The following is a 26152-nucleotide window of genomic DNA, read 5'->3' as shown; positions in this document are numbered from 1 at the left end:
TCAATGCTCAATGTGTTCTGCATGTTGCAGAGTCATTTGTAAAGATCCTCCTTTTTGGCTCTCTGATCTTCAAGCTCCTTTCACATCATTGCTAGCTCCTTGTCCATGATGTCCCCATCACTTCTCACTTCTACAATCCTATCTCGGCACTCCTTGATGTGCTTCTCTGCTTCTTCTCTTCTATGCCTTTCCATGTAAACCATTTTTGTAGTGGCCTCAACTTGCTCTTGTGCCTGTAAGGCCCTTGCTTGTGCCTCCTCTACCTTGGCTTCTGCACCCTCACTGAGCATTTCCTCAAGTTGCACTCCCTTTGCTACATTGGTGGCTTTCTCTTGTAGAAAAGTCACCTTCTAAGACATCGTTATCATATTAACTCTTATTTCATTAATGTTGGACTCATATGTCTACATTTGGACTATTCCTAAAACTCCTTCCCAAATGAAAAGTTTACTGTATGAAAATGTTGTTCGAGAATCAAAAGTTTACTTTTTGGCATTGTCATTTCCACGTTATAAATTTTAGAATATCTCTCTATAATGTTGCACTTAATAACAATTTAAATTAATAATTTAATAAAAAATAATAGTTTAATTAACCTTAAATTAATAAAAGCAATTTAAATGTATAAACATTTTATATGTATGCATGCATGCATGTATGTATGGATGGATGCATGCATGTATGGATGGATGTATATATGTATGTATGTATGTATTATGTATGTATGTATGTATGTATGCATGTATGTATGGCCCATGCATGACATTAATTTACCATAAGAGTCCTCGAAAATCTTCAAGATATCATAACGGTATTAACAAACACCTTTTGAGAGTTTAAAAACTCTAAAAACTGGTAGATATGGAGTCACACACAACACTGCACATGCATGCATGGAATGTACATGTCCTTGGTTCATTGATCAAAGGCCATTGATACATATGGTGGGACCAGTGCACTGCACTGTCCACGTGGCATGGGCATGCCCGTAAGATTTTTATATTTATATTTAGATAGTTAAGTTCCATGTAGGAGATTAATTTACCATTTGAGTCTTCTAAAATCTCCAAGACTTAATAATGGTGTTAATAAACACCTTTTAGAGTTTAGAGTTTTGGAACTCAAATCACCAACTTAATAATGGTGTCAATAAACACCTTTCAAAGTTTTTGTAGAAATCCTAGTATAATTTTTCACTTTAAAGAATGTTCATTTAAAAGTTTAACTTTTCTTAACCTATTAACTCCCTATTAATAACTTTAATAAATAAAAATAATTTAAATCTATGGATAAACTATATATGTGTGTGTGTGTCCGTGCATGTGTATGTATGTATGTATGTACGTACATACATACATACATACATATATATATATATATATATATATATAAGGTCCATGAATTAGATTAATCTACCATGAGAGTCCTCTAAAATCTCCAAGACTTAATAATGGTGTTAATAGACACCTTTCAGAGTTTCGAAACTCTAAAACTCCGAGAGTTAATAACGATGCCAATAAACACCATTCAGAGTTTCAAAAAGCAAAAATGGTATAATCTCAAAGAACTTTATAATGGTGCCAATAAACACCTTGCAATAGTTACAAAGATTTTTTAAGCAAACACCTTCAAATGACATATCTTGATGGAGGGGGAAAGAGAGGGAAATTTGTTTTTTTAAATTAAAATTAAAAATTTTACTTTATTTTGTTTATTTTATTTTGTTTCCTTTCCTTTTATTTTATTTTATTTTTGTTGCTGCCTCCACGCTGCCGATCTCTTGGACAAGGGAGGGAGGAAGGAGAGGAGAAAGGAAGAGAGAGGGAGAGAAGGGAGGAGAATGGAAGAGAGAGGGAGACAAGGGAGGAGAAAGGGGAGTATAATTATTGGATTCTCACAGGGCAGCATTCGATTTATGCTACAAGGATGTTTATAACTAAAGCACGTGGAGTAAGATATCATCAATGGCCAACATGGAGGCACATACCGTTTTGAAAAATCAGCCATATATCAATATCTTACAACACCTAAGGGCGCAGTGGGTTGCATTCGGACGACCAAAGAAACCAGCCCAAGGCCTTGTCAAAGGGCATAAAGATCGACAAAGTTGGGATGTGAGTAATAAACTTTGTTTTGTATGCATTTTTTATTTCAAGGATGTTTATGGCTTTGTAAAAGAAATGATAGTAGTGTCAATTCCTTGATGTGAGAATGGCACTAGTGCCATTCTTCTAGTTACCAAGTCATGCTTTTGACATGGTAATGGGAGAATTGCACTAGTGTAATTATTATCTCTATTACATGATTTGGATTAGAAGAATGTCTAAGATGATTTTGGTTTTTTTAAATAGAATTTTGTAGGAGTCGCAAGCGTATCGATGGGCGCAAACTTTGCTACCAAGGACACACACATGGTCACATATGATGATGACATCTACGAACAATGGATTAGGATTTTGATATTGGTGAAGCAGGGTGATCTTGAGGGTCAAAATTGCTAGGATTGGAAGACGAAGATGTACGTGTACTTCAAGCAGAGATTGAGTCTAAAGAAATAGTCTTGGTCAAGTCAAGCAAAGACAAGGACTCCATTGAAATGTCTCAATGGGCAATGGAGATTAAGCATGATAGAGCCCTGAAAGAAGCACTCATCAAGGAGTTCAACTCATGTCACCCTTCGCCCCAACATCAAACATGGGATGCCCTTGCAACTTACTTCAAAATTGATTCAATTGTTTATCAGAGCTTCAAGGGTTCATGTGAGTCATGGGTCAAAGAGAAGCTACAAGTTGTTGGCAAGTCCACACCTGATTTCCCAGAAGCCGCATCAATCTATGTTGATTGGGTGATTAGTTCAATAGAGGGTAACAAGTCTACATCGCAGTCTTGTTTTCCTTGGACAATTATTCAAGTGAACATGGAGATGGAGGGGGAGAGATTTCTAACACGTCACTCCAAGGGACAACTTCCAATCAGCTTGTGTGTGCTTGACACCTCAAAGGGATCTGCCAAAGGCATGTGTTGGGATAAGGATGCCTTCAAGAAGTTGCTCTGTGGCTTGATGGAGACCGTTGCCACTCCATCACAGTATGTATTGCTATCATTTATGACAATGACAGAGATGGTAAATCTCAAGGAAGCAATGATAGAGGCTCGATTTTGGCATAGAAGGTTTGTGGGTGTTATCCATGAATCGGAGAGTGCACAAAAGGGTTTGTCTGAGACCTTTTGTTTTTTGTCATTTGTAAGCTCACATGATGGGTTTGATGGATTTGAGCACATGTTAGAAAACACAAGGCCATACACAATAATTGAGGACAATATTCTTTATTTTGATGAGGACGATGAGTATGAAAAAGAGGCGGTTGTGAAGCATGGCATCATCAAGGAGTGTATCAGCTACTATTGTAGTAGGGAACATGAAGTTGTTGTTGACATCTTTACTAATGGATGTGTGGCATTACAAGCATTGTCAAGCAAAAGAAAAGTGATCTCACTAGTGAAGACATCCCAACAGGCGATAGAGGTCGAGGCTATGTGTGTGGCACATGCATCAAATAATCCCCATATTAAGATTTGGTCTAGCATTTAGAGGCCTCTTGAGACACATAGAGCTGATTCACCTATCGATGAAGGAATTAAAGAGGGTGAGCATCACATTGAACACTTGCGACCTTTAACTAAAGCAGATCTTCAAGCTATCCCAAAGATTACATTGGAAGATTTGGAGCAAGGTCTTTAGCTACTCATTTATGCCTTGTGTATTCAGTTTCAAAATAATATGACTTTTATGGATTTTCTCGATTGCACATACTCTCATTATATTAAAGAGATTAAACATTAGGTATGATAAAATTGTGTGACATAATGACATGGGGAATGGTACTAGTGTCATTCTCCCTATGTCGTATTATACGTAAGAGGTACTATTAACATTTTATGTGACCTCATATGGAGAATGGCACTAGTGCCATTCTCTCTTTGTGGTTATGTAGAAATGGTAATACTGTTATGTTCCTTTCTTGAATCTATGTTAGTTGAAAGCATTACAGAGATTAAAAATTGTATAGTATTAACTATGCTACCAAAGTTTGGATTTGGGTGCTTTCTACAAATCTATTGGACCAAAGTAATACAATATCTATGCTTTCAGATCATGCATTGTTTTGGGACATGGGGGGAGGCACTAGTAGTATTCTCTCCTCCCAATGAGGATATAGAGAAAGGCACTAGTGGAATTCTCCATAACCTTATATGTAAAATGGCACTAGCACCACCCCAAGAGAGGAATGGCACTAGTGCCATTCTCTCTATGAGTTCAGAGAGAAAGGTTGCACTATTTGCATTCTCAATTGACCTTTAGAGAGATTGGCACCAGTGCCATTCCCCAAAAAGACAATGGAGTCAGTGAACGGCGATGGATAATGTTCGTACTTTATTGTTATTTATTAGTTTCATATGCTTTTGTGCTTTGACATTGTTGAATACACTCTAAAGAATCAAAATATTTCTATATTCCTCAACTTCCACAGGGACCAATGATGCATGGAAGGATATGGAGACATCAAATGTAGAGGACAACATACCACCCAAAATGGGGACTATCAATTACGCGATGGATATAGGAGGTATAGAAGAAAACATAACCCCAAAAATGGAGAAAAATGCAAGGAATATCATGAATCCTATACTTTTAGAAGAGAACATGGATGAACGTACTGTCTCAACATTGGGGACAAGACTAAATAATCTTATTGTTGTTGCAAACATGTATGAAAACATAACACCTGACAATTTGGATGAGTTAGAAGCCAGCAACTTCAAGGAGAATTTGGATCTATATGCACATACAATTTCTTTGGATATGCCACGAATAACAATCATATTAGACTTGAATGGCTTGTTATGAAGTCGCTGCCTATTCAAGTCTCCAATACATCCATCTATTATGCATGGCAAAGATAGTTATATGGTTGTTCGTCCTGGGTGCATAGAATTCCTTAAAATCTTGCTACAAAGATTTAATGTAGGTATCTGGTCAACTGCGATGGAGTATAACGTACTTGATATGGTAGGAAAGCTGCAAAATTATGCAAATGAGAGCCTCCCTTTCTTTGTTATATGGCCTCAGCAAGGATGCTACACTTACAGTAAGACGAGGATAAATAGGCCTGACAAGGTTGGTGTTGAGGCAATGTTCAAACCCTTAGCAAAAATCTCAAAGGCATTTGGATGTGATGCTAGAAGGACAATCCTTTTTTATGACTCCCCATACAAGGCTTGCATTAGCCCTCCATCAAATTGCATATTTCCTTCAACGTTTGATGTACAAGACAAGGATGATAATATTCTACTGAGAGAGTTGATGCCGTACTTACTACAACTCGATGAAACTAAAGATGTGCGCAGCATGATTGAGACAAATCGGTATGGACAATTACCTATGATGGAGGGGCATAAGGATTTCAACCTTGTCCAGAAAGTAATTGATGAATGGAGGGAGGAAATCATGCATGGTCAAGAATGGAATATAAAACAAGAAATCTTCCTCTTGCAGATCAACTAAGAGAGAGGGCTATAGGTGGTAATACAGAACCAAAGGGTGTACACCCTAGGGCTACCCATGGTGGTGATGGCCAAGTGCCTAAACTCAATGCACATCCCAAATAAGACTTTTAAGGAATGCTCCGCAACTCTCTAGCATGAATGCTATGCAAGTTTCTCAATTGGCTATAGACCTAGGGTACAAAGGTCACTATATCAAGAAATACATTGCTAAGGGCTACATAAACCGACTACAGAATGCGTATTTTCCATGAAGGTACATATATCAAAGTGTTTTTTGATTTTATCTCAAGTCTATATAAGTGTTGTTGCAGCTAATTGAATTTGTCTTTTGTGATGTAGATAGATATACATTCAAATCAAGCTTGAGTAGGTACATACCAGAACGAGATCCATTTGGACCACCAAAGTTACCTGTCCCTATCAACGAAGTGTTCTGGATAAAAAATGTGGCTTTCGAGGTGCATGAGTCAACCATTACAGGTGCTGGCTTGGGCTTGTTTGTGCATGACTCCATCAAGAGAGCGACTACTATTCTCCATTATGGAGGTGACAAGTACTCCTACAGAGACTGGAAGGAATTATGTAGAGTTCATCCAAGGCTAAAGAAGTACTCTATCCAAGAGGACCCTACTGTCCCTATGAAGGATATGGTGCATATTGTTGGTGATGTTCAATATGGCAATGTGGTAGGGTTTATTAACATCAATAGAAATACCAATGTAAAGCCAAACGTTTGTTATGTATTTTCCCCTAATGTTCCACCTTGGTATGACCCCATGATGAACATAGATATTACAGAATATGGTCACATTTGTATTGAATCCATAGATGATATACATGCAAGAGAGGAGCTATTTGCAGACTATGAGTTTTGAATAACAACATTGTATTTCTTTATACAATCATTACTTATGGGAATTACTACTTTCTTGCCAGCTATGTAAATTGGTGCGTAATTGTTGTGTGTGAATAATATCTAAACATGTTCATAACTACATTCATAATGTATTTTGAAGGAGTGTCTCTCGTGCCAGAGTTTCTTTGGAATCATGATTTATTTCAAGGATTTCAATGGTGCATCAACAAGTTGTTATGTTTTCATCCTAAAGTGTACTTTTTTACTTTGCAATGAGTAATCAACATGAAATGTAAAGTTATCCTTTTACAATAATGCTAGTTAGTCTAAACATTGAAAGTGCACAATAAATGATTGTCATTGCCACCTAATTTAAATGCTTGTCATTGCCCATTGATTTTCCATCAACTACATATCTTGCATTCATTCTCCTCTAAAAATACTTGGTCAAGTTAAAGAGCCTATGTGTTTTCATTGCAATACTCATGGTTATTAATTACACTCTACATTTTTTAAACGGTGTTTTGGAGATTTTCAAATGAGAATGCTCACAACAAAGTGAGTCTCAATATCAATGGAAATTCTAGAGTGCTATTATGAAGGTGTTTTTGAACACCAAGTTATGGCTCACGAGATGAATCTCACTCAAATGGGTTTCAAAGTTTATTATTTTGTTGATGATAAAGTAGTTTAGGCACTGATATTCTATTTATTATTTGAGAATGTAGTTGATATTTCATACTTCATGAATGGCAATCTAGTCTATTTTCACATATTTATCCAACCTCTTCATGGAGACAGGCTACAATTTCTTCCAAAACTGCCAGTCTGGGAATTGCATTTTTTCTGAATGCTCACAACAAAGCGAGTCTCAATATCAATGGAAATTCCAGAGAGCTATTATGAAGGTGTTTTTGAACATCACTATGGCTCATGAGATGAATCTAACTCAAATGGGTTTCAAAGTTTATTATTTTGTTGATGATAACGTAGTTTAGACACTGATATTCTATTTATTATTTGAGAATGTAGTTGATATTTCATACTTCATGAATGGCTATCTAGTCTATTTTCACATATTTCTCCTGTTTTTTCATTGAGGGGAGCTACAATTTCTTCCAAAACTGCCATTCTGGGAATTGTGTTTTTCTCGAATTATTTAATACGGTCTTGTGTGTGTGTGTGTGTCTCGCCACTGCACACTGTGGGGGTTAAAGGTCACTGTGCCTTTACCCCGGTTATGTACAATACTCAAACACATATATAAATGAATGAAAAAGAAGATTAGGGTGGTTCTGCACCCACCAAAAACTTGTGTGGCTCTCTGTCTCTCTCTCTCCCTCTTCTGTTCTTGCTTCCATTGAGAGCACTCTCAACTGATATCAGAGCCCGAGTGATCTAGCTGAGCGTGCGTGAATGCTTGAAGCTCACCAGCTCTGTGGGAGGAAGGAGAAGCTCTGTGGGAAGCTTTGTGGGCGACTTTACTTGCATCCGAGTGTGCAGAGACCTTGGAGGAACCTTTGGAAAAGTCACTTTGGTTTTGCAAAGTGGTTTTGAGAGCCTGTTAAGAGTTTTCAAAGAAAAAGTCGTTTTTTGAGCTTTTCCCTGTTCCGTTCGATGACAGAGACTCCGTATTGACTTGTAGAGGCAACTATTGCTTGCTTTTGGTGTCCACTTCACTTCAGGAGCTTGGAAACACCTTCATTCTTGAATCTGGGATCATTTCATTGGATTTCTGACTCACAGTGTCAGTTTCTGCGTTTTTTGCCCGGGTGTTGGAACTCAAGTTTGGAGCAACCATTTGCAGATCTGTCAGTTTCGGTGGACTCAGGAGGTCCTAAAACTTCTATGTTGCTCATCATTCGCACTCCGGTGGAGTTTACAAACAGCTCTGTTTCCAAAAACGTTTTTCAGTCTGTGTGTTGGACCCAGTGATTAAGACCACGGTTTCCAAAACCATCTGTCCCATTGCGTTTCGGACGCCCAAAAACCCCTACCTGTCAGTTCTTGCGTGATTCGGTGGAGGATTTTCAGAGTTATAGATCTCTGTGTATTCGATTTCGTCTCTCTGTTATGCATTTTTCATTCTAAGGTTTTGAAACCTTAGATTTATGCCACATGGCAGTGGATAAGTGTTGACTCCCATTTCTCACTCATCGGTTGGGATTTTGGAGTTCTGGCAGAAGAGATATATTTGCAGATTTTCTTGCTGAGTCCGATTATGCAATGGCGCCCATGTTTTGAGGCATCTCAGGTTTTATTTTCAGTAGTGGTCATTACCGCGGGACTATGATTTCTTGAGCATACCTTATGCAGATCACTTTGGTTGCAGTTTGAGCAGTGTGTGTGATCATTCGTGGTATGCATTGGGTTGCAGTGGATGATTTATAGGCAATTTGGATGCATTACGGTCCTTATTGGATGCGCTGATAGGCCCAAATTGCCTTGTGGGATGCTATTTTCTATGGACGCTTTGCACATGGATGCTAGCTAAGCCTGCAAATATGTCTGAGGATGATTGGAATGAGTTGGATGCATTAGCAAAATCTACTATTAGACTTCATCTTGCAGAGTCAATTTATTTCACAGTAGTAAATGAGCAGACTACGGAAGATTTGTGGAAGAAACTATGTGCCACTTATGAAAAGGAAACTGCCTCTAATAAAGTTTACCTCATGAAGAGGTTGTTTGAGCTGCAGATGAAGGAAGGGGTCTCGATTGCTTCTCACTTGAATGAATTCAATATTATTTTCAGCCAGCTTCAGGCTCAAAAAATGAATTTTGATGCGGAGACTAAGGCAATATTTCTCTTATGTTCATTGCCATCCTCATGGGATACCTTCCGTACAGCTGTCAGTAACTCTACACCTGGTGGAGTACTGAAATTTGATGATGTTGTGGGTAGCTTGTTGGCCGAGGAGATTAGACGGAAGTCTATGGATGGCAACAAGTAGGATGCAGCCTTAAATGTGCAAAGGGGCAGATCACAGTTCAGGGGGAAGTCCCAAGAAAGAGGGAAGTCTCGTAGCGAATCTAGGGCACGGAACATTGAGTGTTACCACTATGGCAAGAAGGGCCATATGAAAAAGGATTGCTACAAGCTGAAAAGAGAGCAAAAGGATAAGAAAAAGAATGGAAATTGGGGTGCAAATCAAAAGGAAGAGAGTCCAAGGGAGGACAAAGGAAAAGTGAAGATCGAGGAGATCAATGCAGTCACACATGATAGTGACAATGACGTTCTCTTCATGTCTAGTTTATCTGCAGAGTTGCTTACCACTTTAGATGATGCATATTCCCAAGATTGGATTTTGGATTCTGGTGCTTCATTCCATGTTACTCCCCATAGGGAATGGTTCTCCACTTATGTCAGTGGAAAGACAGGTTGTGTGCATCTTGGAAATGACTATGCATGTGACATAGTGGGAGCAGGTGACATAAAGTTTTCTTTTGCAAATGGGTCTGCATTTGTTTTAAAACATGTGAGACATGTGTCTAAGCTGACCAAGAGTCTTATTTCAGTGGGTCAGCTAGATGATGCTGGTTTTCACACCACTTTTGGCTTTCAGAGTTGGAAAATTCAGAAGGGCTCTATGGTTTTGGCCAGGGGTGCCAAGTGTGGGACTTTGTATCCCTTACATGTATCAGGGGTATTTGATCATGTTGTTGCAATAACCGAGTAGCCAAGCACTTCTTTGTGGCATTGCAGGTTGGGGCACATGAGTCAGAATGGAATGAAACTCTTATGCCGTTTGGGTTATGTACTGCATTTGAGTTTCTCTGATTTTGAATTTTGTGAGCACTGTCTCTATGGGAAGCAGACTAAATCAGCCCATAAAAGAAGGGGAAAGAAAGAGTTTGAAATGCTTGATTTGGTGCATTCAGACGTATGTGGTCCCATGCCTACACGGTCATTAGGCGGGGCTGAATACTATGTGACATTCATTGATGATGCAACTAGGAAAGTGTGGGCTTATGCTATAGCTCGGAAGAGTGAGGTGTTCCAGGTATTTCAGAAATGGCTGGCCTTGGTTGAGAATCAGTTAGGTAGAACGCTTAAATGCCTACAGACTGACAATGGTGGAGAGTATCTCTCTCATGACTTTCAGCATTTCTGTGATACACATGGGATTAAGAGGGAGCTCACATCCCCTCGTACTCCAGAGCAAAATCCAGTTGCAGAAAAGATGAACCGTACCATTCAAGAAAGGTTGCAATGCATGCTTTCCAATGCAAGTCTTTCTGGTGGTTTTTGGGCTGAGGCAATGAAGACTGCAGTGCATGTGATCAATAGATCACCTAGTAAGAGTTTGGATGGTGGTATTCTTGAAGAGGCATGGAGTGGCAAGAAGCCCTCTTACTCTCATTTGCATATATTTGGGTGTGAGGCATATGCACATGTACCAAAAGAGCTTCGAAAGAAGCTAGATCCTAAGTCTAGGAAATGCATCTTTCTGGGTTATGGTGAAAGTGGAGAGATGGGCTATCGTCTCTGGGATCCAGAAGCAAAGAAGATCATACGCAGCCATGATGTAGTCTTCAATGAGAAGAAGATGCATAAGACACCCATGAGGGATGTGGAAATGAGGAGAATCACTTTCCAGGATGTGAATCCACCTGCATATGTTGATAGACAGCAAGCTGTCCATGCACCAAATGTGCAAGAAATGGTACCACCAAGTACTCCCACAGGTATACAATCAAGGGTAGGTGATGGATCATCTATTGGTGGAAATGATGAGCCAAATGTGGCTGATATGCAGGTGGGACAGCAAGCTGAAATGCCCTTGAGAAGATCATCTAGAGTGTCTAGACCGCCTGATAAGTTTGTTCCAGGGGTAGACTATGTGATGCTTACTGATTGCGGGGAGCCTTCTTGCTATAGAGAGGCTATGATGCGTGAGGATCAACGCAAGTGGGAGTATGCTATGCAATCAAAGATGAGTTCACTTATGAAGAATAAGACTTGGGACTGGGTTTCTTTGCCACATGGAAAGAAAGCATTGCCATGTAAATGGGTCTACAAAATGAAGGTCACAGGTGATGATGTGCCTAGGTACAAGGCCCATTTGGTCGCTAAAGGGTTCAAGCAACAGAAGGGTGTGGACTTTGATGAGATATTCTCTCCGGTTGTGAAGATGACCACACTTAGATGCATGCTTGGACTAGTGGCATTAGAGGATATGGAGCTTATGCAGATGGATGTCAAGACAGCTTTCTTGCATGGGGATTTGCATGAGGAAATTTACATGGTGCAGCCGGAAGGCTTTGAAGAAAAGGGCAAAGAGCATTTAGTTTGCAAGCTAAAGAAGAGTCTCTATGGTCTTAAGCAAGCACCTAGAGAATGGTATCAGAAGTTTGATGCTTTCATTCGGTCCCAGGGTTTTAGAAGGAGTGAAATTGATCACTGCCTCTACACTAAAAGGGCTAAGGATAGTAGCCTAATAATCCTGGCACTATATGTGGATGATATGCTATTGGCTAGCAAGAATACTTATGAGCTAGATGCATTAAAGGCCAAGTTGCATGAGGCCTTTGATATGAAGGATTTGGGATTTGCAGGTCATATTCTTGGTATGCGCATCACGCATGAATCGGAGTAGGAAACTCCTTTGGCTTTCACAAAAAGAGTATGTTACAAAAGTATTGCAGCGTTTCAATATGGAGGGGGGGAAGGCAGTGAGTACTCCATTGTCTCCATATGTGAAACTGGGTCATACAGATAGTCCCAAATCAGATGAGGAGAGGGCCATGATGGCCAAGGTTCCTTATGCATCAGCAGTTGGGAGTCTTATGTATGCTATGATAGCTACTAGACCAGACATTGCATTTGCAGTGGGAGTTGTTAGCCGGTATATGGCTAATATAGGAAAGAGGCATTGGGAGGCAGTTAAGTGCATCATGAGGTACATGAAGGGTACCAAGGAGATGTGCATCTGCTTTGGTAGAGGAGACATGCGTGTACTTGGGTACACAGATTCAGACTATGCAGGGCATGTGGATAGTAGGAGATCCACTTCTGGTTATGTGTTCACCTTTGCAGGTGGTGCAGTGTCGTGGATTTCTCATGCACAGAAGTGCGTTGCTTTGTCTACCACAAAGGCTGAGTATGTTGCAGCCACAGAGGGTTGCAAGGAGGCTATATGTCTTGATCGGCTAGTGGGAAATTTGGGGATTCATACAGGTGTACCGAGATTGCATAGTGATTCCATGAGTGCTATTCAACTAGCACGGAATCCGGTCTTTCATGCAAAGACCAAACACATTGAGGTAAGGTACCATTTCATCAGGGAGGTACTTGAGGACAAGCGCATAGAGCTTGTCAAGGTTCATACAGATGATAACCCTGCAGATATGCTGACGAAGAGTCTACCTAGTCAGCGGTTTGAGTATTGTCGTGTGTTGATGGGCATTGGATAGTATGCTCACTGGTTGTTCTCCCTTAAAGGCACATTGTCCTTTAAGTGGGAGGTTGTGGGGGTTAAAGGTCACTGTGCCTTTACCCCGGTTATGTACAATACTCAAACACATATATAAATGAATGAAAAAGAAGATTAGGGTGGTTCTGCACCCACCAAAACTTGTGTGGCTCTCTGTCTCTCTCTCTCCCTCTTCCGTTCTTGCTTCCGTTGAGAGCACTCTCACACACTATAGAAGAAAGGGAGGGAGAGAGGATACGAGAAGGAGGAGAGAGAGAGAGAGAGGGAGGGAGGGAGGGAGGGAGAGACGAGGGGAGAAAGACAGAGGGAGAGAAGGGAGGAGAAAGGAGAGGGAGAGGGAGAGGGAGAGGGAGGGGGGGAGGGGAACGGGAATGGGTGCACAACACGAGAGAGAGGGAGAGGGAGCATAACACAACGCAACAGATAGGGAGAGGGAGATGGACAGGGAGAGGGAGAGAGGAAGGGGAACACGATGAGAGGGAGGGTGTGATTGAAAAGGGAGAGGGAGAGGTGAGAGTCAAACTTCCCACTCTAAAATTCAGACTTCCCTCCCCCATTCCCCCCTTTTACCCATTCCCCCATTCCCCATTGCCCATTGCCCAATCCCCCCTTCCCATCCCCCCCATTTCCCCCCTTTCCCTCCCCCCCCGCTTTTTCCCTCCCCCCCCCCCCCCTTGCCTCCCTTCCCCCCTTCCCCTTTCCCCCTCCCCCCCTTCCCCTTCCCCTTCCGCTTCCTCCCCCCCCCCTTCCACCCTTGCCCCTTTTCCCCCATTCCTCCCCCTCTCCCCTTTCCCCCCCTTTCCCCTCCCCTCCCCTCCCTTTCCCCCTCCCTTTCCCCCCTTCCCCCCCCTCCTCTCTCCCCTTTTCCCCTCCCCCTGCCTTTTGCTCCCCCTCCCCCTTTCCTCCTCCCCCTCCCCCCCGCCCCCCCCTTTCCTCTCCTCCATTCCATTAATTTCCTTTCTTCCCTACCCTCCCCAAGATAAATTTTTAAGGGCGAATATTTTCCCAAAGATGAATTTAGGAGCTTCTCCAAACTAGTGTGGCTAATCTTTCAATCTTGAAAATTCATAAATTCGCCCAAAATTTAACATAACTGTATCATATGAGGTCCAAATTAGCCCTCCAAGTACTCAAATCGATCAGCATAAGCCATCTAAAGTCATCTATAGGGTTAGAATTTTCAAATTCCAACTTATTAAAAACCTGTCAATGAAGTTTAATTATACTTGATAAATTCGCCCAAAAATGAACATAACTTTATCATATGAGGTCCAAATTTAGCCCTCCAAGTACTCAAATCGATCAGCATAAGCCATCTAAAGTCATCTATAGGGTTAGAATTTTCAAATTCCAACTTATTAAAAACCTGTGAATGAAGTTTAATTATATTTAAACCAAATTCACAAGCTAATATTTGTAGCATGGCTTATATTTGGAGAGGTGAAAGTCAATATACTTTCCTCAAGGAATTCAAACTTCCAGCTCTAAAATTCAAACTTCCCTCCCCCATTCCCCCATTCCCCATTGCCCATTGCCCAATCCCCCCTTCCCCGCTTTCCCCCCCCTCGCCTGCCCCCCCTCTTCCCCCTTCCCCTTCCCCCCCCCCCCCTCCCACCTTGAGGGGCAGAATGGGGGAAGGGGGGAATGGGGGAGGGGGGGAATGGGGGAAGGAAGTTTGAATTTTAGAGCGGGAAGTTTGAATTCCTTGAGGGAAGTATATTGACTCTCACCTCTCCCTCTCCCTTTTCAATCACACCCTCCCTCTCATAGTGTTCCCCTTCCTGCCTCTCTCCCTCTCCCTCTTTCTCTCCCTCTCCCTTACGTTGCATTGTGCTCCCTCTCCCTCTCCCTCTCCCTTGCGTTGCATTGTGCTCCCTCTCCCTCTCCCTCTCTCTCGTGTTGCGCACCCGTTCCCCTTCCCCTTCCCCTCCCCCTCTCCCTCTCCCTCTCCTTTCTCCTCCCTTCTCTCCCTTCGTCTTTCTCCCCCCGCCTCTCCCTCCCTCCCTCCCTCTCTCTCTCTCTCTCTCTCCTCATTCTTGTCTCCTCTCTCCCTCTGTTTCTTCTATAGTGCGATGGCATCACACACACTGAGAGAGAGAGTCATGATACCACGGTAGCGTAGCGATGACGAGCGAACTTTTTTTTTGTGCCACTGTAGCAATGTGACTCTCTCTCTCTCTCTCTCTCTCTCTCTCTCTTTCTCTCTCTCTCCTTGCCTCGCTCTTCCCTTACCTTCATTCCTTCCCCCTCTTCTTTCCTCTCTTTCCCTCTCCATTCTCTTCCCTTCCTCCTCGTCACCCACCTATCTAATTAAGTTTATTTTGAAAAATTTGTTACTCCCTCCTCTACTCTTCCCTTCCTCTCTCCCTCTCCCTTCCTCTCTCCCTCTTCCTTCTACTCTAGTCCTTCCTTCTACTTGTTGAGATATCGAGCTCCACTCGTGATATGCTAGGGTGACCGTTGTGCATTTATGTCACCGACTTGTTAGCTGCAGATGCGGTTGGTACACCGCCCATGAATAATAGCTAGATGACAGCTATCCTTATGTACTCTAGTTCGTGGCTCAGTTAGTATGCCACCTTAGTTAGCTGAGTTTGGTTGAGACCCACATATAGGGTTCTTCTATTTCTTTGTACTAGAGTTGTTTTGGCTTTCACAACTAAGAAGAGGAAAATTGTTTTTAGCCTCCACCTTTGTGTGTATTCCCCCATTGTGTATGTGAGAAAGCCGCAACTGAGACTCCTTCCTTCTCTCCCACTATCTTCACATGGTATCAGAGCCTGGTTCGTGGTAAGGAGCTCAAGAAAGCAAACCAAGTTCGCGGTGTCCTGGTAAGAGGACCAGTGTTTCTTTCCTTTTTCAAGTTTGGGAGCAAATCTCTGCAGGTAGCACAGCCGAAAAGTGCAAGAGTGCATTGTCTCAGATTGAGACGCCCTTCGCGGTGTGGCGAGAGGGAAATACATGCTGCGGGACAGAGCGAAGCCCTTGGTGACTTTATTTTTCTGATTCGAGGCCATTTCAGGGCCCGTTTTGGAGGTGGAAGTTCTCCGCAAGCACTGAGAAAAAGGCCCTGTTTTTGCTGTGCGACACTGGCTCTGCAGGTCAGTTAAAAGTTACCGCAGAAATTGCATCGTATGCCTGTGTGCAGAGATACTGGGCGTTACAGAATCATCCTTATTGCCTGTTGATGCAAAATCGTCACTAGGAAGTGACTATGTGGTCAAATACCACTTTCGTCAGTTTTGCAGATTTGCCCGTGTGAGGCAGAAGCTGTATTTTTTTGCAGTGACAGAATATTTTGCAGTGTTCTGTAATGGCGTTTGATTCTCTTTCACAGATTGTCACTGAAAAGCTTGACAAGAACAGCTTCTAAGCATGGAAGTTTAGAATGACGAATTTCCTTATGGGAAAAGGCTATTGGGAGTTCATTACAGGAAATGAAGAAGAACCAGTTCTTCCTAATGTTCCCAATCAACAGGAAATGCAGGCAGTTAAAGGATGGCATGAAAGAGCCAGAAAAGTTATGTACTGGCTGTCTATCAGTATTTCAGATTCTATGATTGTGCATATTCAGGATGCAAGTACACCAAAGGAGGCATGGGATACTTTGGCAAAAATGTACAGCACAAATACGCAAGCCAAGAAAATGCAGCTCAAACAGGAGTTGCACAATGTGCAGTGAGGAAATATGAGCATCAATGACTACCACATGAAGGTGAAGAAAATTGCAGATGCACTTGCTTCCATTGGGTTGCCAGTGGAAGATGATGATCTAGTTTCTGTGACCTTGAATAGTCTAGGAAAGGATTATGCACAGTTCTGGACATCCATTGCCGTCCGTGAAAAATTTCCTGATTTTGAGGAGTTGTTTGCTCTTCTAATTTCTGAAGAGTAGAGAAATGGTGGTGCATCTTCTTCAGGAGGAACTTCAAAAGAAACTATCTTCTACTCAAATGCTAGAAGAGGTAGAGGCAGAGGTAGAGGAGGCCGAAGGCTGGAGGCCATGGTAGAAATCAGAATATGCAGCAAACTCAAGAAAACCAGTCCTTTGGAGGAGGACGTGGTAACTCTAGAGGCAGGGGGAGCCAAAGAGGTCGTGGTGGATGGCAGAGAGGCCAAAATGCAAACAGCAATGTTGAATGCTACTATTGTGGTAAAATGGGTCATATGGCTAAAGACTGCTACAAAAAGTAGAATGACATTATGAATGGAAAATTGCAGCAAGGCAATTATGCATCCTTCAGTAGATAGCGTGATGACAGAAATGAGCATTTGTTTATGGTGCAGCACATGACCAATTCTGTGACAAGTACAGAAGAAAGTAATGATGTGTGGTATGTTGACTCAGGTGCGTCAAACCACATGACAGGTCATGCAAAATGGATGTAGGATGCAAGGAAAATGGAAAGACCAGGATTTGTGGAGACTGGTGATGATACTGCACATCCTATTGTGCAGATTGGTAAAATTCCTTTGTCTATGCAGGATGGGAAAAAGAAATACCTGTCTAATGTATTTCATGTCTCGAATATCACCAAGAACCTGGTTTTTGATGGTCAAATGGTTGAACAGGGCTTGCAGGTCAGATTTAATCCTCATGGATGCTTTGTTGAGGATATGAAAATAACGGTCGCTTGATAGCAAAAGGAAAGAAGAAGGGCAGGATGTTTACGTTGGAGACATGCTTGAATTGAGTGTAGCAATGTTTGCACATGGGACCAGTGTAGTTGCAGATATTGATATCTGGCATAAACGCATTGGTCATGTTAATGTACAACGACTTAAATCAATGCAATCCCAAAATATTGCTGCAGGACTGCCTAAATTCAAGGTTGCAGAAATGCATAAGGTATGTGAAGCCTGTCAATTTGGAAAACAGGCAAGGAAACCATTTGCTAGACATGTTCAAGAGAGCAAGAAGCCATTGGAATTAATCCACTCTGATGTGTGGACTACTAAAGCTGCATCTATTGGAGGCTCTCATTATTTTGTCACTTTTATTGATGACTCTAGCAAAAAAGTTTGGGTGCATTTTATGAAAAAGAAAAGTGAAGTGTTTGGGCATTTCAAAGCTTTTAAAGCTATGGTTGAAAAAGAAACAGGCCTGCAAATAAAATGCCTAAGGTTAGATGGAGGGGGAGAGTACCTCTCAAATGAGTTTGCAAGGTTCCTACAGGAGCATGGCATAAAGCAGCAATATTGATGCAGTCATACCCCACAGCAAAATGGACTTGCAGAAAGGAAAAACAGGCATATTGGAGAGGTATCTTGGGCCATGCTACATGAGAAAGACCTACCTGCTACAGCAGTTTACATAATGAACAGGACTCCCACTGCAGCAATACATGGCATGATGCCAGAGGAGATGTGTACTAGTAGGAAACCAGATATTTCTCATTTGAAAATTTTTCGTTGCATTGCCTATGTTCATGTGCTAGATGAGTTGAGGTCCAAGTTGGATCCAAAAGCTGGGAAGTGCATCTTTATTGGTTATTCTCTGCAGCAGAAAGGGTATAGATGCTATAACCCTTCTACTTGTAAGTTTACAATGAGCAGAGATGTTGTTTTTGATGAAATGAGTAGCTGGTATAAACCAGTAAATGTGATTGATGATATAGATGCACAAAATGGTAATGCTGCACAGAATTCACAGCAGCAATCACAAAATATTAGTGGACCTGCAGTGTCCTCTGGAAGTGGTTCACATACTTCACCATGGACAGGTAGATTTAGATTAGGAGAATCTCCTCAAAGCAATGCAGATAGTGGTATGCAGGTATCACGAAAAGGAAAAGAGAAGGTAGATCAGCCCATGTTTGATGTGAATGCAGGTCACTCTTATGTGGATGGTGAATCCAGTGGCTCAGAACAGAGCATTGATGATGAGTTGGGTATTCCTTCTGTTGTTACACCTGGACTAAGGAAGACCATGGATGTTTTGAGAGCATTTGGTGTTGAGATATCGAGCTCCACTCATGATATGCCAGGGTGACCATTGTGCATTTATGTCATCGACTTGTTAGCTACAGATGCGGTTGGTACACACCGCCCATGAATAATAGCTGGATGAGAGCTATCGTTATGTACTCTAGTTCATGGCTGAGTTAGTATGCCACCTTAGTTAGCTGAGTTTGGTTTGAGACCCACATATAGGGTTCTTCTATTTCTTTGTACTAGAGTTGTTTTGGCTTTCACAACTAAGAAGAGGAAAACTATTTTCAGCCTCCACCTTTGTGTGTATTCCCCCATTGTGTATGTGAGAAAGCCGCAACTGAGACTCCTTCCTTCTCTCCCACTATCTTCACATGGTATCAAAGCCTGGTTCGTGGTAAGGAGCTCAAGAAAGCAAACCAAGTTTGCAGTGTCCTGGTAAGAGGACCAGTGTTGCTTTCCTTTTTCGAGTTTGGGAGCAAATCTCTGCAGGTAGCACAGCTGGAAAGTGTGAGAGTGCATTGTCTCAGATTGAGACGCCCTTCGCGGTGTGGCGAGATGGCATCATATGCCTGTGCGCAGAGATATTGGGAGTTACAGAATCATCCTTATTGCCTGTTGATGCAAAATCATCACTAGGAAGTGACTGTGTGGTCAAATACCACTTTCATAAGTTTTGCAGATTTGCCCTTGTGAGGCAGAAGCTGTGTTTTTTACAGTGATAGAATATTTTGCAGTGTTGTGTAATGGCGTCTGATTCTCTTTCACAAATTGTCACTAAAAAGCTTGACAAGAACAACTTCCAAGCATGGAAGTTTAGAATGACGAATTTCCTTATGGGAAAGGGCTATTGGGAGTTCATTACAACAAATGAAGAAGAACCAGTTCTTCCTAATGTTCCCAATCAATAGGAAATGCAGGCATTTAAAGGATGGCATGAGAGAGCCAGAAAAGTTATGTACTAGCTGTCTATTAGTATTTTAGATTCTATGATTGTGCATATTCAGGATGCAAGTACGCCAAAGGAGGCATGGGATACTTTGGCAAAAATGTACAACACAAATATGCCAGCCAGGAAAATGCAGCTCAAGCAGGAGTTGCACAATGTGCAGTGAGAAAATATGAGCATCAATGACTACCACATGAAGGTGAAGAAAATTGTAGATGCACTTGCTTCCATTGGGTCGCCAGTGGAAGATGATGATTTAGTTTCTGTGACCTTGAATGGTCTAGGAAAGGATTATGCATAGTTCCAGACATCCATTGCTGTCCGTGAAAAATTTCCTGATTTTGAGGAGTTGTTTGCTCTTATAATTTCTGAAGAGCAGAGAAATGGTGGTGCATCTTCTTCAGGAGGAACTTCAAAAGAAACTATCTTCTACTCAAATGCTAAAAGAGGTAGAGGCAGAGGTAGAGGAGGCCGATCTAGAGGCCATGGTAGAAATCAGAATATGCAGCAAACTCCCGGGGGATTCACTCTTCATTAAAGGGAGACGTCACCTGCGTGCATGAACTTCAAGAAAACCCCCTATTTAAGATCCACATAGGATGATAAAAAACCCCTATTTAAGCTTATAAGATATCACAGAAATTATATTATCTCCCCCCCTTTCCTTAAATATACGTTCTTTCTCAAGCATTTAGATTAAACAATAAGCAAATTTATATTACTTTCCCTATGACTATTTAAAACCGTACATAAAACCAAACTTGTTCGGACTAGTTACCCAAGGTAGCCTATACTATGTCCCCCCCTCTTAAATATGGCATGTCCCCCCTAACTTAAATTCAATATTGGGAAAAATAAAAAGTCCCCCCCACCCCTAATGTATAAGCTTATGCCTCATTTCAAAAACCCCCCCTATTGTACACTCACGTGATATCATAAGTTTCCCCTTGTGAATCCCTTGGGAGCAAACTCAAGAAAACTAGTCCTATGGAGGAGGACGTGGTAACTCTAGAGGCAGGGGGAGCCAAAGAGGTCGTGGTGGATGGTAGAGAGGCCAAAATGCAAACATCAATGTTGAATGCTACTATTGTGGTAAAATGGGTCATATGGCTAAAGACTGCTACAAAAAGCAGAATGACATTATGAATGGAAAATTGCAGCAAGGCAATTATGCATCCTCTAAGAGACAGGGTGATAACAGAAATGAGCATTTATTTATGGTGCAGCACATGACCAATTCTGTGACAAGTGCAGAAGAAAGCAATGATGTGTGGTATGTTGACTCAGGTGCGTCAAACCACATGACAGGTCATGCAGACTGGATGCAGGATGCAAGGAAAATGGAAAGACCAGGATTTGTGGAGACTGGTGATGATACTGCACATCCTATTGAGCAGATTGGTAAAATTCCTTTGTCTATGCAGGATGGGAAAAAGAAATACCTGTCTGATGTATTTCATGTCCCGAATATCACCAAGAACCTGGTTTCTGTTGGTCAAATGGTTGAGCAGGGCTTGCAGGTCAGATTTAATCCTCATGGATGCTTTGTTGAGGATATGAAAAATAACGGTCGCTTGATAGCAAAAGGAAAGAAGAAGGGCAGGATGTTTACGTTGGATGCGAACATGCCTGAATTGAGTGCAGCAATGTTTGCACATGGGACCAGTGTAGTTGCAGATATTGATATCTGGCATAAATGCACTAGTCATGTTAATGTACAGCGACTTAAATCAATGCAGGCCCAAAATATTGTTGCAGGATTGCCTAAATTTAAGGTTGCAAAAATGCATAAGGTATGTGAAGCCTGTCAATTTGGAAAACAGGCAAGGAAACCATTTCTTAGACATGTTCAAGAGAGTAAGAAGCCATTGGAATTAATCCACTCTGATGTGTGGACTACTAAAGCTGCATCTATTGGAGGCTGTCACTATTTTGTCAATTTTATTGATGACTACAGCAGAAAAGTTTGGGTGTATTTTATGAAAAAGAAAAGTGAAGTGTTTGGGCATTTCAAAGCTTTCAAAGCTATGGTTGAAAAAGAAACAGGCCTGCAAATAAAATGCCTAAGGTCAGATGGAGGGGGAGAGTACCTCTCAAATGAGTTTGCAAGGTTCTTGCAGGAGCATGGCATAAAGCAACAATATTCATGTAGTCATACCCCACAGCAAAATGGACTTGCAGAAAGGAAAAACAGGCATATTGGAGAGGTATCTCGAGCCATGCTAAATGAAAAAAACCTACCAGATTATTATTGGGCTGAAGTAGTTGCTACAGCAGTTTACATAATGAACAGGACTCCCACTGCAGCAATACATGGCATGACGCTAGAGGAGATGTATACTGGTAGGAAACCAAATATTTCTCATTTGAAAATTTTTGGTTGCATTGCCTATGTTCATGTGCCAGATGAGTTGAGATCCAAGTTGGATCCAAAAGATGAGAAGTGCATCTTTATTGGTTATTCTCTGTAGCAAAAAGGTTATAGATTCTATAGCCCTTCTACTCGTAAGTTTACAGTGAGCAGAGATGTTGTTTTTGATGAGATGAGCAGCTGGTATAAACCAGTAAATGTGATTGATGATGTAGATGCACAAAATGGTAATGCTGCACAGAATTCATAGCAGCAATCACAAAATATTAGTGGACTTATAGTGTCCTCTACCAGTGGTTCACATACTTGGCCATGGACAAGCAGATTGAGATCAGGAGAATCTCCTCAAAGCAATGCAGATAGTGGTATGCAGGTATCACGAAAAGGAAAAGAGAAGGTAGATCAGCCCATGTTTGATGTGAATGCAGGTCACTCTTATGTGGATGGTGAATCCAGTGGCTCAGAACAGAGCATTGATGATGAGTTGGGTATTCCTTCTGTTGTTACACCTGGAGTAAGCAAGATCAGGGATGTTTTAAGAGCTTCTGGAAGTGAGCCTACTTTGCGCAGGTCTACTAGAGCTAGGTATCTTGTGGATAGGCTGAAAGATGATGGATTTACAGCCACTCACTATGCCTATATGGTCAAAGTGATACAGGAACTAGAACCCACTTCTTTTGAGCAAGCCATGAGAAAAGAAAAATGGGAGAAAGCCATGGATGAAGAAATGGATGCCTTGGAAGCAAATGCTACATGGGAATTGGTGCCTTTGCCTAAAGACAAGAATGCAATTGGCTGTAAGTGGGTTTATAAGGTCAAGCACAATGCAGATGGTTCTGTGAATAGATACAATGCAAGATTAGTTGTCAAGGGGTATGCATAGACATATGGCATTGATTATGAAGAAACATTCAGTCCGGTTGCAAGGATGGCAACCGTAAGAGCAGTCATTGCTATGGCTGCATCAAAGGGATGGTCTTTACATCAGATGGATGTAAAGAATGCCTTCTTGCATGGTGATTTGCAAGAAGAGGTCTTTATGGAGTAGCCACCAGGTTATGTTCATGCTATTCATCCTGAGTTTGTTTGCAGGTTGAAGAAAGCCTTGTATGGCTTGAAGCAAGCACCTAGAGCATGGTCTGACAAGATAGGACATTATCTTGTCACTATTGGCTTTCAGATTTCCAAGGCAGATTTCTCACTTTATGTGAGAAAAACAGAGAAAGGTATTATGCTGCTTGTCATTTATGTTGATGATTTGATCATCACAGGTGATAGTGATGAAGATATCCTTCATGTGAAAATGCTATTGAAGCAGAAGTTTGAGATGAAGGATTTGGGAGAGCTGCATTATTTCTTGGGCATTGAGGTGATTAGATCACCAAGTGGGATACGGCTCTTGCAAAGGCAGTGTGGATTGGACATGCTGTCCAAATATGGGATGACAGGCTGTAAGCCTATTTCAATTCCTTTGGAGCAGAATGTCAAGCTGAGCACAGATGGAAGTGAGCTTCTGGAAGACCCTACTATGTACAGATGCAAAGTAGGAAGTTTGATTTATATGACTATTACCAGGCCAGATTTGAGCTATGCTGTTGGATTGGTAAGTCAGTTTATGCAGGCTCCAAGGAAACCGTATTTGGATGCAGCTAGATGCATACTCAGGTATGTGAAGTCCACATTGCACTATGGACTATTTTATGAGGCTGGGGTTCAGATACAATTGCATGGATACACTGATGTTGATTGGGCTGGTAGTATTTCTGATAGACGATCTACCAGTGGATATGTGTTCTCTTTTGGGAGTGCTGCAGTCACTTGGAGCAGCAGGAAACAGCCTTCAATTGCCTTGTCGAGCATAGCCAAGTACAGGGGTGCAGCAATGGCTGCATGTGAGGTAGCTTGGTTGCATAAGCTACTTTATGATATGCATCAGGCCAGTTGTCATTTATTGTGACAACATGAGTAGTATACACTTGGAAAATAACCCAGTCTATCATGCTAGAACAAAGCACATTGAGGTGCATTATCACTATGTGTGGGAGAAGGTTTTACTAGGTCTTATTGATCTAGTTTATGTCAACACAGAGGATTAGGTAGCTGACATATTCACGAAGGCATTGGGCGCAGAGAAGCTGCGCAAGTTCAGAGACCTGCTTGGTGTGCAGGAATTGGGATTGAGCTCGAGGGGGAGTGTTGAGATATCGAGCTCCACTCATGATATGCCAGGGTGACCATTGTGCATTTATGTCACCGACTTGTTAGCTATAGATGTGGTTGGTACACCGCCCATGAATAATAGCTGGATGATAGCTATCGTTATGTACTCTAGTTCGTGGCTCAGTTAGTATGCCACCTTAGTTAGCCGAGTTTGGTTTGAGACCCACATATAGGGTTCTTCTATTTCTTTGTACTAGAGCTGTTTTGGCTTTCACAACTAAGAAGAGGAAAACTGTTTTCAGCCTCCACCTTTGTGTGTATTCCCCCATTGTGTATGTGAGAAAGCCGCAAGTGAGACTCCTTCCTTCTCTCCCACTATCTTTACACCTGGAAGTGAGCCTATTTTGCGCAGGTCTACTAGAGCTAGGTATCCTGTGGATAGGCTGAAATATGATGGATTTACAGCCATTCACTGTGCCTATATGGTCAAAGTGATACAGGAACTAGAACCCACTTCTTTTGAGCAAGCCATGGGAAAAGAAAAATGGGAGAAAGCCATGGATGAAGAAATGGATGCCTTGGAAGCAAATGCTACATGGGAATTGGTGCTGTGATGCCAAAAATTGATATTTTTAACTTGGCATTGATATTGTTTTTCTCTATGTTTGATAAGAGTTTGAGTATCAAGTGATAGCCTAGCGGCTCTCACTTATTTCTATTTTCTATGATATTGTATGGGATTGAGAGGATGAGTGGAATGGCTCATTGTAAATACCATAGGTATGAATTATAAATACCTTGGTATGGGGTGAGAGTTATTTGTGTATGGGATATTATGAGTGTTTTAGAAAATAGGAAGAGTGAGTCATATAAAGAGGTGGGCTCATGTCCATGTGTTCCAATAATATAAGAGAGGCCACATGCCAAGCGTGTGGAAGGCATGTGGAGGAGTGTGAAGTCAAAAGGAATCCTTCTAGAACTCCTATGTGGAATAAGGAGGATGTGGACATGTGGAAAAGAGAGCATCCCTATGGGCTCCATGTGAGGAGACTCTTGAATTTCTCAATATTTTAAGAGTCTTGAGCATCTTTTGATGGGACACATGGCAAGAGTAGCCAAAAAGGACATGGATGGTGACATACGTGCTTATGTGATTGATGGGAAAAGGAATCTACAGGCAGCAATTGTAAATGGGGAAGGAGGGTAACAAAATCTCTATAAAAGGAGCCCTCCTCTCCCTTGTTCATCAGAATCTCTTCCACCATTAGGCCTCATGTTGCTGTAGCTCTTCTCCCCAAGCCTCTTTCATGAGCCTTCTCTCCCTCTTGTAGATATTATGTAGACTCTTGAGTCCTTCTCTCTCTAGTTTATTCTCTCTCTATGAGTAGTCCTGGAGCTTTCGCTCCCTCTTGTATGTATGAAACCTCTTCTTCTCCCTTGTGTTTGTAGTGTTGAAGGGGATTCTCACTCTATTTGTAATGAAGGTCACTTCAGGTTCTCTCTCTCTTGAGTGTCTCGTCCCTTTTCTCTTTTAAAGCCTTGAAAGTTCTTTCTATTCGGCTGCTCACTGTGCACACATGGTCCCTTTGTTTCCCGAGCCACCATGAAAACTTCTTCCCCTCTTCTAGGCGAAATCTATGAGGGGTGGATCGTTGATGAAGGTGGAGTCTTGAGGGAGCATCCTGCTCAGGCGAAATTAGCCTGGGTGGAGGGTAGTTTTCATGACAGTTTGACCCCCTGTTAGTGTTTTGCTCATAACTTTCTGCTCGGTAGTCCGATTGTAATGAAATTTATATCAGCACGAAGCTCTCTTCAAGCCGCATGTTTCTATGTAATCAGTCTTGAATCAGATATTGCTACAAAAAGTTATGAGTCTTTGT

The sequence above is a fragment of the Dipteris shenzhenensis genome, chromosome 11 (assembly GCF_047967505.1).
Source record: "Dipteris shenzhenensis isolate YYH24624 ecotype China chromosome 11, Dip_SZ_1.0, whole genome shotgun sequence".
NCBI classification, from domain to species: domain Eukaryota; kingdom Viridiplantae; phylum Streptophyta; class Polypodiopsida; order Gleicheniales; family Dipteridaceae; genus Dipteris; species Dipteris shenzhenensis.
Note: the sequence above shows the minus strand (reverse complement) of the source record.